The 15,482-nt window shown below is 42.5% G+C and overlaps 1 protein-coding gene across 5 annotated transcripts in view; it reads right to left on the reverse strand.

Annotated features, from left to right (window-relative positions):
* The window catches only part of SH3D19 (SH3 domain containing 19), a 145,153-nt gene that overhangs the window by 99,191 nt on the left and 30,480 nt on the right, over positions 1–15,482 (reverse strand). The window contains exon 1 of one of the 5 annotated variants that reach the window (XM_037141426.2): positions 3,202–3,312. The exons of 2 other annotated variants lie outside the window; for them this stretch is intronic. The gene's annotated coding sequence lies outside the window, so the exon portion shown is untranslated. Of the gene's footprint in view, positions 1–3,201; positions 3,313–15,482 lie in introns of those variants that run through there. 2 more of the 5 variants (XM_053658211.1, XM_053658212.1) reach the window with 2 other exon arrangements.

Genomic DNA, 15,482 nt, shown 5'->3' on the forward strand with positions numbered 1-15,482 from the left:
ACACAAGTGGTATGATTTTCTTATAAGTCATTAAAGCTCCCTGGTATTTATGGAAAAAACAAAACAGTGTGATTGTTCTCATGCTACCATGTTCAGTACTGAGAGGTCCATTAACATCTATGGTTACTAGCCCCGTGTAAGAAGTGGTTACTAGCACCACTTCTTAAGTGACAAGCCCCATCATCGACAAGCAACAGAATGCAAATAATAAAATACGACCACAAGAACTACCCTGCTTCCAGACATAAGACAAATTACTATTTTTCTTTATTTCCCATTTACCATATTTTCTTCAAGTAACATAGTTTTAAAAGATTTTATTTTTCTTATTTTTAAATTTTTCCAATGAGAGTCTGGAAAAAGTCTAGCTATTTTTAAACTGGACAAAGTGTTTCACCCATAATGTTCAGGAATTTAGTGATGAGAATTAAGCCCAGCTGACTAGAAGTTCAGCCAATATATTTTTAGTTAGCATTGAATAGAAATTCCTTTAATTAGGGAGTATTAGTATCATTTCATTTCTTAGCCTTGCTCCAAAGTTCTCCCTTTACAACAGGGAACATTAAGTATAAGATTAAACTTAATTTAACAAGAAAATATTTGTACATGTTCAAACATGCATAATCCAGGCAGTAGCATTATTAGATCTAAGATTAGGAAACCTTGCTCTGAGCATTGAAAAGTTCTGCCAACGATAAAAGGTCGACAGAAAACAGACTCGGCGAAGCAGAAAAGAGCACTGACTTTGGAGCTGCAAACACGGGTCCAAATCCTTCTCCCCTCTCTTTTCCCCTCCGCCCTGCCTGACGGCCAGCCCCCTTGCAAAAACAAAACAAAACAAAATTCAGAGAAAAGACTTCAGTGAAAACATACTCTCAAGATTTTTCTTAAGTGAATTCATACTGATATAAATTTTTTCTCGTTCAGGAACTCAAGTTACTAAATTAAGTTGCTTCCTTGTCAGCTTAATACCCTTGTTGGCCATCTGTTACTTTTTTTCTATCATCTTCTCAAAGGCATAAAATGAGCCTCAAAAACATCTAAGAGCGTATTACAAGACTGTTTTGCGTTTTAAGCAGATGCATAGTTACACAAAAGCCTGACTATAAAGCACTCGAGGGGATGTAAGTCTTGTGCTGACAAGTATGGATTGGCAATGAAGGAATCCGAAACACATATATATTCACACACACACACATTCAGAGTTGGTATACACCCTCTGTTCTAGGTTTATACTCAGTATATCCATAAAGTGTAAAACTATTTCCTTAATTAAGTAAAAGGAATTCTATACCTAAGACCTGGTTTCAAGTATTTCTCTAAAAACACTATCGGAAAGTTATCAGGTCATCAATAATAAATATGACTTTTAATTGGAGGGAAACCATAAATATAAGATTCTATATACTCATAGAACAAACAGGAGAAAATTAAAAAGTAGTGCTAAATCTGTACTCCTGCATTTTAAATATGTACTATTATGGGTCTCTCCTTCCAAAATGTACTGACATAAAATTTCTTTCCAATTTAGTCACCACACACTCAAAATTAAACTCAGATAAAATCTGAAATCAATACCATATTAGGGTTTATCAAAGAACTTGAAATCTTTGCAAACCTGCTGTAAAAAATGGATTTGGAAACATTTTCGGCAGCAGAAAAACAACGATCAGGTCTATCCTTTTATTTTGATGACTTTCATCGCTGTCCAGCCCTTCCTCTGATCATTTTTCTCTTTAAGGAATGAACTGAGGCCCTTTCTGTTTAAGCTAGGTCTTAGAAGTTGGAGAAGCATTAAGGTACCATCTCTTGCAGAAGGAATAAGAATGAAATACCTTCCTATTTTTCTTATTCCCTCCCAAAATTAGTGCAGCATTGTTTATTTAAAATATTCTCCCCTAATAGTCCTATCCGAGTAACTAAAATGGAAAAGGTGGAAAGATAAATAACGAGTATGACTGAGGAGGTGGGAAAAGAGAAGTTCCCAGTCTCTATGAATGGGTGCCATCTTTGTGAAGGTGATGTGGCAATGGAGATTCCAGTTTAAAACACAGATCTTTTCTTTACTACTTCTATGTCAGAGCAATTCACAGCAAAGCAATTGCACAAATACACTAGAAGAATGGAAAAGAATATCTATATTCTTTAGCATAATTGGTAAGAGCAAAACTAAAACCTAAGCATCCATCCACATAGGCCTGGTTTTGAAGTTATGGTGAGGTGCTTCTGTCTTGTGTACTATATGATAAAACCGTTACAAGGAAAAGTCATCAGGTTAGTACGTACTGGCATGAAAAGACTCTGAGTGAATAAAGTTAAGTTGCACCTAGAATGGTTCCACTTTTTTTCTGTGATACACACACACACAAATATTTGTACACACAGATATACATGTACAGGCAGAAAGAGAGGGAAAGACAAGGAAAGGTCTGGAGTGATGCCCCCAGAACAACCCATAAGGTGCTAGAAATACAGAGGGTGAGGAAGGAAACTTTCTATTTTACTTCACACATTTCTCCACAGTGTAAATGTTTTCATTAACTGCAGAGAAAAACAATCATATACCATGCCCAGCAAGCAAGCAGCACCCTCTCTCTCTCTCCCTGATCTCAATTTTAAGCAATCTCACCCTCCCAGCACATTATCTGTCTTTGTCTCCATCACTTTCAGCCCCATTAGCATTTATAATCCACTGATTTTTATCTTGCTTTACTAACTACAGCCCCCTCATTTCTTACCGCCCTCCTTTCCACTTAAATTCATGATTCAGTATTATGATCGTTCCCTTGCAACCTGCCACTGCATCACACCCATTTCTGAAAGCCTCAGCCTCGTTACAGCGAACCCTCTGCCCTCTCTGCACGCTGCCTGTGAACACTGCTGGGAACACACAACCATGCCAACTTCACTTCAAATTCAAGTGGATACTTCCTGCTGCCCAGCAGCCGCACTTACTTCTCTGGTCCATTCGGCTCCCACACTTATACAAGACTAGCAGTTCACTCCTTCTTCTTAAGTCCTCAATGCTTCCCTTCCCATACCCACCCTTGGGAGATGATTTCTATTCCTCTGAGGAAATGGAAACAACCAGTAGAGAACTTCTACCACCACATCTCCCACCAACGGCATCTGTGTCCACATACTTGCTTTTGCTCCCGTTGCATGAAAGATGGGTCAGTGCTCCAATATGAGCACCCTCACCTCTCGACTGATGAGTTAGGTTCAGTCCCCTCCCGTCTGCCCAAGGACACCACGGCAGCAATTCTCCTGCTTTCTCTTCTGCATCATCGATTTATCCCTCTTTGCTGGATAATTCCATTAGCACAGAGACCTGATGTAATTTCTCCCATCTTAAAACAAACCAGAACAACCCACCCCACCCCACCCCCCGCCCCTGCACCACCCAGGCGCTTCTGCCAGCTATTTCTCAACTTCCCTTAACAGTAAAACTACTTAAAAAAAAACTGCTTATATTTGCTGTCTCTAGAGTTACTCCCTTCTTTTTCTTGAGTCCATTCCACGAAGCTAAATCCAATGGTAGTTGGTCTTCTGCAGCAGTTGGCAGCTGATCACTTCTTCCTCCTTGAAACACTCCCCATCTGGCTTCCACAATACTCCTCCTATGAGACTCTGCCTACCTCACTGCTAGGCTCTCAGTGTCTTATTGTTTCCTGTTTATCTCCTTTCAGGTTTGGTGTGGTCAATCCTTAAAACTCACAGTGGGCTTTGTTTATAGTCACAACCTAAGTGACCTTATCTCATCTCGTTGTTTTAAATAGTTATGACGGGCTGGTGACACCCTAATCTGCTCCTTCAGTTGGTGGTCATCTCCTTGAGTCCAGAGTCATATACTCAGCTGCCTACTGGACGTCTCCAGTTGAACATCTATCAAGCCTCTTAAGCTTAACACGACTATAAATGATCTTCTCACCTCCCCCACCCCAGACCTCTCCTCCCACAGTGTGCCCCATCGACAAACGGTGCCCACACTGTCACTGTCAGTGGCTCGGGCCAACAACCTTGAAGTCAGTATTGACTCCTCTCACTTTCTCATCCCCCCAGGCAACCCATCAGCAAGTCCCATTGGCTCAACCTTCAAACTGCCTCCAGACCTGCCTCTTCTCACTACTTCTGCCTGTACAGCGCTGGTCCAAAGCCACATCAGCTCCTGCCCAAATTATTGCAATCACTTTCTGATCGGTCTCCCTGCTTTTACCCCTGACCATTCTCAAACCTTGTAGCCAATGTGACCCATTTAAAACTTCAAGTCAGATAAAAATCTTCCCATTCTACTAAAAATGAAAACCAAAAGTCTTCACAATAGCCCAAGATGGGCTCCCTGGTATGACCCCCGTCCCATCTGACCTCATGTCCTGTCGCTGAAGCCCCTCACACACTCTGGCTGCTCCGGCTTCAAAGTTGCTCACAGGCCCAGACACACCCTGGCCTCACGGGCTTTGTGCTGCCACCCTCGGTGCTTGAACCCCCCTGCCGTTCACGACCTGGCTCATCACCTCTCTTCCTCAGATGCCTGCTCAGCGATGGAAACTGCACTAACCTCCTCCCAGGACTAAACTGGGATTGCAGCTAAATTTTAGAAAAATCGTCCTGAATAACCAACTGAACACTAGCTGGAGGGAAGCCTTATAACCAAGGACTCACAGAAGAAAACACATCACCATGAGGAAACCGGTAGGAAACGTGGAATCAGGAGAGGGCTGTCCAGGCTCCCATGGGTCGAAGCTGGAGTTCTGGAGGGATATCGCAGCAACTGAGGAGGTTCCCCATGAGAAGTGTGGGGTCTAGACCCCAAGCTGGGCTCCCCAGCCTAGAGCACTAAATGAAACTGGATAAGAAACTCAAATAACAAACAGCTGTGAAAAACAGGGCTTTCTGTCTGCCAAGGAGATGGCTAGAGACACAGAGCCTCTTAAAGGGCCAAGAACAAAATTTTGCTTGCAGCCACTCACCCTGGGCTCCAGCAGAGGGTGGGCAGAGCAGACTAGAAACACAGGAGAAGGTGAAGTTGATGGCTCTGGGGATAAAGCTGACTGAGGGGTCAGCTGCCAAGAACCCTGCGCTGAGTCGTCCCCCAGATGCAGAGGCTGTCTCTCAGACAGAGCACTCCCCTCCAGGCGGCCTGGGTAGCAGGGAGGGGAGCAATAGCCCCACCCTACTGAGCTTTGGTCTGGCTGCAGAGGAATACAGCTGGAGGCAATTTCATTGTTTAAGCTTATCAGAAAGCCTGCAGGCAAAGGCAGATATCTAAGAGCTCTGATACTTCAGCTGACCCTCTTCTAGGACACTGCTGGTAAAACCCAGCCTTGGTGAACAGCCTGATTCTATGTGCACATACCCAGGCCCAGCAGAGGGAGCCACAAGCAGTGAATCACTGATAGCTCCAAACAGGTTGCCCGGGCACCAGTCACAGGCAGCGTCTGACAAAGCTTTGCACTATAGTCTCTCCAAATCTGGAGGAGGAGGTGGAGGAGGGGAAGGGAAAGGGGGAGGAGAGGGAGGGGAAGGAAGAAGGGGGTAGGGGGAGTTAGAGGGGGAAAGGGGAGGGAGGGGGAGGAACAACAAATGGTACAAACATCTGCAAATCAATAAATGTGATACACCACATAAACAAAATGAAGGATAAACCTCATATCAAATCAATAGATGCAGAAAAAGCATTTAATAAAATCTAGTACCTCTTAATGATTAAAAAAACTCTTAGCAAAGTGGGAATAAAGGGAACATACCTCAGCATAATAAAGGCCTTACATGACAAACCCACAGCCAACATCATACTCAATGGCAAAAACTACAAGTGTTCCCCTTAAGATCAAGAACAAGACAGGAATGTCCACTTTCACCTCTCTTGTTCAACATAGTGCTGGAATTCTTAGCCACAACAATCAGACAAGAAGAGGAAATAAAAAGTATCCAGACTGGAAAGAAAGAAGTACAACTGTCATAATTTGCAGATGACGTCATACTGTACATAGAGAACCCTAAAGATTCCACCAAGAAACTACTAGAATTGATGAATGAATTCAGTGAAGAAGCCGAATACAAAATTAATATCCAGAAATAAGTTGTACTTTTAGATGCCAAAAATTAACTATCAGAAAGAAAAATTAAAAAACAATTGTATTCACAATTGCTTCAAAAAGAACAAAATACCTGGGAATAAATTTAACCAAGGATGTAAAGACCTGTACTCGGAAAACTATAAGACACTGAAGAAAGAAACTGAAGAAGATACAAATAAGTGGAAGCACATGCCGTGTTCATGGATAGGAAGACTTAATATCATGAAAATGTCCATACTACCCAAAGCAATCTATAGAGTCAACACAACTCATATCAAGGTATCAATGACATACATCACTGAACTAGAACAAATATTTCAAAAATGTACTTGGAACCACACAAAAAAATCCCAAATAGCAACAGAGATCTTGAGAAAGAACAACAAAGTTGAAGGAATCACATTACCTAATCTCAAAATATACTATAAGGCCATAGTAATCAAAACAGCATGGTACTGGCATAACAGAATAAAGATCAATAGACAGAATAGAGAGCCCAGAAATAAACCCATGCCTTTATAGTCAATTAATATTTGACAGAGGAAGTGAGCACAATTTATTCAATTTATTTATTGAATAAAGACAATTTATTCAATAAACGGTGTTGGGAAAAGTGGACAGATACGTGCAGAAAAATGAAACTACACCATCTTCTTTTACCACAAACAATAAATTCAAAATGGATTAAAGACTTAAGTTATTAGACTCAAATTCATAAAAATTCTAGAGTAAAACATAGTCAGTAAAATATTGGACACAGTTTGTAGCAATATTTTTCTGATATATATCCCCAGGTAAGGAATACAAAAACAATGGGACTACATCAAACTGAAAAGTGTTGGCACAGCAAAGGAAACCATCAACAAAATAAAAAGATAATCCACTGAATGGGACAACATAGTCACTGATACATCTGATAAGAATTAATAGCCAAAATTTATAAAGAATTTATAAAACTCACTTGGCTGGTACAGCTCAGTGGATTGAGCATGGGCCTGCGAACCAAAGGATTGAGGTTCGATTCCCAGTCAGGGCACATGTCTGGGCTGCAGGCCAGTTCCCAGCAGGGGACACATGAGAGGCAACCATACATTGATGTTTCTCTTTCTCTCTCCTTCCCTTCCCCTCTAAAGATAAATAAATAAAGTCTTTAAAAAAAGAATTTATACAACTCAACATCAAAAAAAACCCAAAAATGACCCAATTAAAAAAATGGGCAAAGGACCTGAATAGACACCTCTCCAAAGAGGAGATACAGATGGCCAATAAACATATGAAAAGATTCTTAAATGTCACTAATTATCAGAGAAATGCAAATTAAAACCACAATGTGGTCTTATCTCACACCTGTTAGAATGGCTATTAGCAATAAATGAAAAAACAGCAAGTGCCGGCAAGGATGTGAAAACAAAGGGGTCCTTTTGCACTGTTGGTGGAAATCATTACGGAGATGCCTCAAAAAACTAAAAATGGATCTGCCTTCTGACCCAGGAATCCCACTGCTGGAAATATATACGAAGCAACCCAAAACACTAATCCGAAAGGATATATGCACCCCTATATTCACTGCAGCATTATTTACAACGGCCAAGATTTGGCAGCAGCCTGAGTGTCCATCAGGAGATGAGTGTGTGAAACAACTATGGGACATTTACACAATGGGATACCACTTGGCTGTAAAAAAGAACAAAATTTTATCATTTGTGACAGCATGGATGGACCTGAAGAACACTGGACTAAGTGAAATAAGCCAGTCATGGAAAGACAAATACCATGTGATTTCACTCACTGCGGAATCTAATGAACCAACTGAACTAACAAGCAAAACAGAGAGAGACTCAGGCATAGAGAGCAGGCTGACAGCTCTGGTAGAGAGCAGGGGCAGGGTTCCGGGGTGGAAAGAGAAAAAAAGGACTTGTGGACAGGAACAGCAGTGTGGTGATTGCTGGGGAGAAAGTGGGTAGAGGGGGGAGAGGATGTAAGAAGAATGAACGATGATGAGAAGAAAATACAGTAATGAGGAAAAAATCATGGCTCACCCCAGCAACCCTAGGCTGTTTCATTTTGCTCCTAAACACTGGTCATGATCTAACCTAAAACTAGAATATACGCTCGATGAGGACAGGGGATTTTCCTGTGCTGTCACTGCTCTGTTCTAGAAGAGTGGCTGGCATGGGCACTGAGAAAATGGTTACTGAATAAATAAATGATGTCTCTTGAACTTGGGAGGTTGCATGGAGGAAAAGATTACCCTCAATAATAAATCAGGAGATCTGGATTTGAATCTGATTACTAGACTAGGAAATAGAAGCACCTCCCATCTTTGCTAGTGCATAGTATTAAAACTCGTTAAGACATTTAACCTCCAAGATCCTCAGTTTTCTCACCTATAAAATGGGAATGAAACATTCTTCCCTCGCAGAGCTGTGTGGGTGAAAAGGTTATGCAAATATAAATACTGTCAAGCTTCTGTAACTGATTACATGTAAATTATCAAGAATCAACATATTTTAGACAAGTTTATTCTCTTGTAAATCACAGGACAACTTGAATTATAACAGATTTTAAACTGTCTTTTCTCTAGAGTTTGTAATGATCTATATTATTAATTATACACAATAGTATCCTATAAGCTTTAACTTCTGGGCATTATAGTTAAAGTTATTTTTGCTTTCTATTCTGAGACTGTATTCTTTCTTAATGGAGGAGACAAGACTTCATGAATTGCAATCTTTGGTACTTTATTTGACTCTGGAATTGCCCTCCCCAAGGACCTTTCTGCAGCCCAAATCAAGCAAAACTGAGATGATCTCAGTAGAGGCAGAAATACAAGCCAAGTTCTTTAGTCAAGGAAATAAAACGTCAAGACAGTCCAAAGAGCGCTACAGAATACAGACCTCACCAAAGCACCACTGCAAACAGTGGAATTTGGAAAAGAGGCATCTTCTCTAAATTCTACTCTTGTTCCAAGTTACATAACAAATATAAATACTTCATTTAAGTTACTTTAATTTTTCAAAGAAATGCCTTAATTGGGCTCTGGCTGGTGAGACTCAGTGGACTGAGTGCCGGCCAGTGAACCGAAGGGCCCAGCTTGATTCCCAGTCAGGGCACATGCCTGGGTTGCAAGCCAGGTCCCTAGTAGGGGGCACGTGAGAGGCAAGCACACTTTGATGTTTCTCTCCTTCTCTTTCTCCCCACCCTCCCCCTCTTTCTAAAAATAAATAAATAAAATAAAATAAAATAAATGAAGTGCCTTAATCAGGATTCAAAAGGATGGCATCAGTGGCATCAGTATTTATTGAGAGACAATACAAAAAAAAAAAAGGTATTTTTTCAGTCCCCTACAAAACTGCTTATTATGTTAACCAATGTGCCTTTTACAATATTGTAACAAACTTGTTGAATTTATTGCCAAGGGTTAAAGTTATCTCCTGACTTAAGACTACACTTCTTATCATCAGAAGATACGAGCTACGTATTGTAGTTTGTTGTTGTTTTTTTGCCTTGGTCTTCAGAAAGCTCCAAGTTAAATTAATTCTCAATTTCAATAATTATTAGATATAATCCCATTCTTGACTTTTGCAAAGTCCAATCTCCCCTTCATTTCTACAGGCCTTCTAATCCTATATTCATTTTTTCATTTTTATTATACCCATCAGTCCTCCTAGGCCAAGCACTGGGCCTGGAGTATTAAAGACTTTCTAACTATTTGATCATAATCACCATCATTAGGTCTTTAGAAACAGCATCCAACATTTGCTCGGCCTTGTCTAAGCTCAGAAGTTCTCCAGACCAATCAGTGGGCAAGGCAGGAACAAGGCTTTCAGAGCTCCCTGCACTCTCCCTCTTATGAACAGGGCATCAGTGAAAAATAAAATCTCCTGAGTTACTTCCTTCTTCTTCTACCTTTCTCTAACTAACCTGTCAGTCCCTTGAAGGCAGGCGGCCCCATGATTCACGTGCCTCTATAGATCCGGCTCTGCACTTAGCAGGATACCTTATACACAATAAAGACAGAGTAAACACGTGCTTACTTAGAAAGGCAAAGAACAAATAACATCAGGCAGAGATTGAAGCAGAACAGGGTGAGAGAACGCAGAAAATATTGGTCAGCTACCCAAGTGGTTTATTTCCTCTTTTTTCTTTTGTCAGTCCTGTAGCAAACCGTTCCAAACTCAGGGATCTGCCCTGGGTTGCTTTACCACTGGTCAAGGAGGAATAACATGGGAGCAACTAGGGCAGATCCCTGACTGGGCAGAGGGAGGTCTGCGCGTCTGGCCTTACCCCATACCAGGGTCCCTGTGCACTGAGTGAGCCCTGCTCCTTCCAGTGCCCACACTCAACCTCCCCTGCTTCCCACTGACCCTCCCCCACCCACAGGCAGGACCCCACACCCTGCTCTACCTATGGGGGGGGGGGTGTGACTCAAGCCCCAGCTACTCCCCCTGGGTCCTGTGGCTGCACTTCTAAAGTCTAGTGCTGGGCCCTGACTTTCAGTGCTGGGCCCTGAGTGAAAATCAAAGAAGAGAAAGGGGTGAAGTAGGAGAAGCTGTTCCTGCCCCACCCCCTACAGCTGCTCCCCAGCTGGCCTCTGCCTGGGAGTCTGAGTGCCCGAAGCAGAAAGTGCGAATTCCAGCAGAAAGTGCGAATTCCGAGGATAGGGACATGGGCACTGCTAGCTGTTGTCTTCCTGCTGTCCCCTGTGCTGGGGAACTCAGGTGAGTTCCTTGGGTGAGGACAGTCCTAGGTGGGGGTAGGAGCTTCCCAGAGCAACGAGAACCCCTCACGGCTGTCTCACACATTCCTCCTTTTCTCTCCCTAGGCATGGTCAGAAGGAAGCAGAGAATCTCTTAAAGTCGAGTAAGGCACCCCAGCCAGGGACGGCATGCCTAGGTGAACCAAGCGAAGGGAACCTGTGCCAAGGAGGAGAGAAGACTTTAGTTTGGGAAACGAGCAAAGACAGGTGGGGGCAGAGGGGGGACTGGATTCTGGAGAGGGTCTCCAGAGCCTTCCTCCTCTTTGTCCACAGTCTGTGAGTGGTCTACAGTCGTAGCCCACATTGCCTCAGGCAGGGAGGCCAACGCAGGGCAGTGGCCCTGGCAGGTCAGTGTCCACCAGGGCTGGCTCCATGTCCGTTCAGCCACCCTCATCCCAGCACAGTGGGTACTGACAGCTGTGTGCTGTGCCCTGCTCTCGGTGAGTGTGAGACTTGCTTCTGGGGAGATTCATCAGGGAACTAACTCAGGTGACTGAAGCTCCTGGGCTAAGGGCAAAAGGAAGTTTGTCTTTTCTTTTTAATGTATTAATTGATGAGGGGTGAGGGAGATACATTGGTTTGTTTATTTTGCATGCCCTGATTCGGTATGTTGTACCTTAGAAGTGGGCCCAAGTATTTCCTGCCCTAGCTCTCAGTTCAGTGCAACCACTCCTTCAGGTTTGAAGTGCAAACACTTCAGGTTTCTGCATATTGGATAATCATCTCATTTGAAATGAGTACCTAAAAAAGTCACACTCACACAGACACACACACTACCTAAGTCTCTACCCAAGGAGACATTCCCTAGGAACGGAATATTAAATCAGAGCTACCCCTGAAAATCAGAGGCACAAAATTTATCTCCTAGCTGTAAGTTGCTTTCAAATTTTTTAGGACAGCTTTGACTCTTTTTGACCTTACAGCTAGGAAGCCATCTTATACACTGAAGGCACTCAAAAGTGCCCCTCATTTGGCCTCCAGACATGCAGCAACTACTATCAGAAAGAAAGCTTGCTGCATGGAGCCATGATCCGTGAAGCCATGATCTGCTCCAAGTGCCCAGTGGGGCAGACGCATATCCGTGTATAGGATCCACCCTATTGGCATCTTTCAGAACCCTCCCCCACACATTGTCCCCATTGTGCTTCCATGTCTCATACCTTCTGAGCCCCTGGGTGAGCCCAGGAGGAGTGACTAGACAGGCCCTAACTCCACAGTTCTTGGCTAAACTGCTGGACAGTCTCTGCCTCTGCCCTCTATGTGGCTAAGCCATCTTTCTTCCCTCCCCCAGGGCAGTAGAGGAGATCCCCTGGTATGTAAAGTGGAGGATTTCTGGATCCTGTGGCAGGAGTGGTGAGCTGGGAATCAAAACTGCAGCCAAACCAACGAGCCCGGCTAGAATCTGTACAAACAACAGTTTCTACAAATCTTGGATTGCGAAGGCAGCCGTCTCTCATACTGACTTTTCTCCCAGCCTCAGTCTGGACTTCTCTGGGCTCCTCCCTGTTATGCTTCTACTGCTCACTTTCCGGGGGCCACCCTAACTGGCTGACGTCAGTATCCCAGGGTGAAGTGGCAATGAAGAACAAGAGAGAAGGGGCAATTCTGGAAGCTGAGGATTTCGAAACAAGACAGATGCAGTTCTGCTACCTCTAAGCATAGCCCCCATTAGTCTAATCTGCTTCTTGCCTTTTTCTCCCCAGGCCAACCTAGAAAACAACATCCTCAGAGTGAATAAAGTTTGGTTGATTGTAACTATTATTTTGCACATTCATTTTTTTAATGAAACTGGGAACAGCCTGGGGAAATAGAGAAGCACAGAAACTTTGGGCTGAAAGGGATCTAGAATTCACTTGGCCCATGCCCTCCATTCTGTGGACAAAAGATCAGGGGTCCAGATAAATTAATTAGTTTGTCCTTAGCTGATTTCAAGGTGAAAACAATCCAATCTGGGACTGAACTGGAGAAAAAGCAAGGACTCAGAAGATTAGAATGCTTTAATGAAGCACACCAGGCAAGAGGAGCCTCCAGCAGTATTTGGTATCTATTGCTGAAAACAACAAATATATATTATCTCAAAGTTTTGGTAGGTCAGTAATCAAATAGTTCTGGCTCAGGGTCTTTCAGAAGGCTGCTGCTGTATCAACCCCAGCTGCAGTCAGCTCTCGGCTCAGCTGGAACAGAATCTGCCTCCAGCTCATTCACGACAAGTGGCAGGCCTCTGAGGACCAGTGAGCGTCTAGGCTCACTCACAAGGCCTCTCTGCAGGGCAGCTTCATGGCAAATGGCTTCTTCCAGAGTGAGTGGTCCAAGATAAAGTGAGAGGGAACTCCCAAGATGGGAGGCGCAGTCCTTTATAACCTGATTTCAAAACTGACACCTCATTACTTCCGTTGTGTTCCGTTCTTTATAAGTGACTCAACAAGGTGTGAATATCAAGGTGAGGATCATTCCCCAATGGTCTTAAAGGCTGCCCTCCCTCACGTGGTGTAAGGAAAGGGTCTGGATTAAGAAATTGGGAGAAGGGGGCAAAGACAGACCATGTTTAGTAGTCATGGATTAAATGGAGGCATGGAAGAATTTAAGGACATATTCAGGGAAGAATGCCTTCTGAGTCCCCGTTAACCCCACCCACTGAAGCACCTCAGGGTGGTGTTCACATGTCCTGGAGTTAGAGAAGGTGTTGGTCAAAGAGATTCCCAACCCGCGTTATCCTGTGACCAGAGAGTAGTCTGAGTGCTTTATCCCCATCCTTGTCCTAGGCCTCTGGTACACACAGAGGGGTTAAGAACAAGGGATGTGACACTGGCCAATGCCAGAATAATTCATGGATTTCGTAAGATACTGATCAAAATACTAACTGCTCTGTACCACCTAACAATAGTAAAAAATAATTAGAAGGAGTTCGGGCAAGGCAGTGGAATGAGCAGCAAAGTGAACATCCCTTGCTCAAATTTCATTAAATACTATTAAAATCATTGTTTAAAAATAAAAGTTTTCATTAATAACTATAAGGATAAGGTAATTACATAACAATAAGTAAATTCAATCTGGGCCATTAAAAAGCTTTTCACATATAGGAAGAAAATAGTAAGAACTCTGAAAAAACATTCATTCCCCCAAATGCAAAATCATACAAAGTATGAGCGGGATTCAAAGGACGTTTACCATTTATTTTCAAAGGGACACTGTTCATGTTAATAAGATTTCACGTTTTTAGATGGCAACACTACAGAATCGCGAGCAAGGTATGACTGATGCTGTGAAAAATGCTTCAGCAAGAGAAGATAAACTCACTAAAAGTGAGACTCGGAATAAGCAAAAAGATAATAGAATGTGAGAGAAGATGGATCTAGATAATAGAGCCAAGAAATTCAACAAGGAAATAAAAGAAGGTTTCAGAATCATAAAATAAAAGAGTTGAAAGGCACCTTACAAGTTTATACAATAGAATTCTCAGCTCAAGGCATAGGTTTGCTTGTTTAATAGATCTTTTACTTCTTAATACAGTAGCATTGGGAGACTGTCTATCATCTATCTTAGCTTTTGGAAATGGGAGAGTGGACACCATCTTCACTACACAGTAGTGTCCCACCCCTTGCCCACCAGAATCCGCTAAAACTGAAACTTAGCAAATAAAATATACACATAATGGGTTAGATGAAATGAGGTAGCTTCCACAGAAAGAACTCCCTAAAATTCAGTTAATATATGCCTTGTATGTTTTAGAAATAAGCTAAACTTGGAGACTTGGGTATAACCCCAAAGCAAAATACCAGGAATAAGAGTATACCTGAGAAAGTTCAAGTCCAATCAACACTATTATACAGCGATTGAATAAAAAACAGTATTAGCAAGGGGAATGGTCAGCATGGAATCTAAGAAAGCAAAAGCCAGTGTGTTTATCAGACCTTAGGTTGTTAAGGAAGAAAGACTCTTTGAGTGTGATGAATATAAACTTCACATTTATTTAGAAAAGCGTCCTGTTAGGGAGAAGTGCTTTCACCTCACTTCCATAAACAGGGAGTATTTCCTCCCTAGTGAGTGAAATGCCTGTGGAGATTTACCATTTCCATTTGCTCTGATCTAAAGCCTCTTCAAACCACCACCCAGGATTCCCTACTCATATCAAGGTGTGCCCTGGTTGGGAAAAACGAACATTTTAAATAATAAAAATGAGTAGCTCTCTTTGCAAATAAACATTCTGGTTCACACACAAGTCTATTAAAATTTAGTAAGTCAGTCTCTTGAATTTGATCTATTCTAGGCGCTCTGACAAACGTTGAATTTCAAAAGCTAAAAAGCTAAGGGCCCAGACTGAGCTAACCTGAGCCAAGTCATGCTGCCTACGCAAGACCTGCCTAAGTGGATGCTCTGGGTGACCCCCAGCCTTGTCTCATCTCTAACTGTGGCAGGAACTTACATTTTCTTTACCTGCAACAGTTAACATGCTGGTCACTTTAAATATCCCATTTAGTCCTAACGCTTTAAGAATGTATTATTTATCCCCCTTTTACAAATAAAAGTACACACCCATACACACAAAACAACTTAGGTTCAGAGAGTTTAAGTAACCTGCCTAAGATCACACAACTAATATCTGGTCAAACAGATTTATCCAGGACTGACTGAAAAGATTTGGC

The sequence above is a fragment of the Artibeus jamaicensis genome, unplaced genomic scaffold (assembly GCF_021234435.1).
Source record: "Artibeus jamaicensis isolate MK-2021 breed Jamaican fruit bat unplaced genomic scaffold, CSHL_Jam_final scaffold_537, whole genome shotgun sequence".
NCBI lineage: Eukaryota > Metazoa > Chordata > Mammalia > Chiroptera > Phyllostomidae > Artibeus > Artibeus jamaicensis.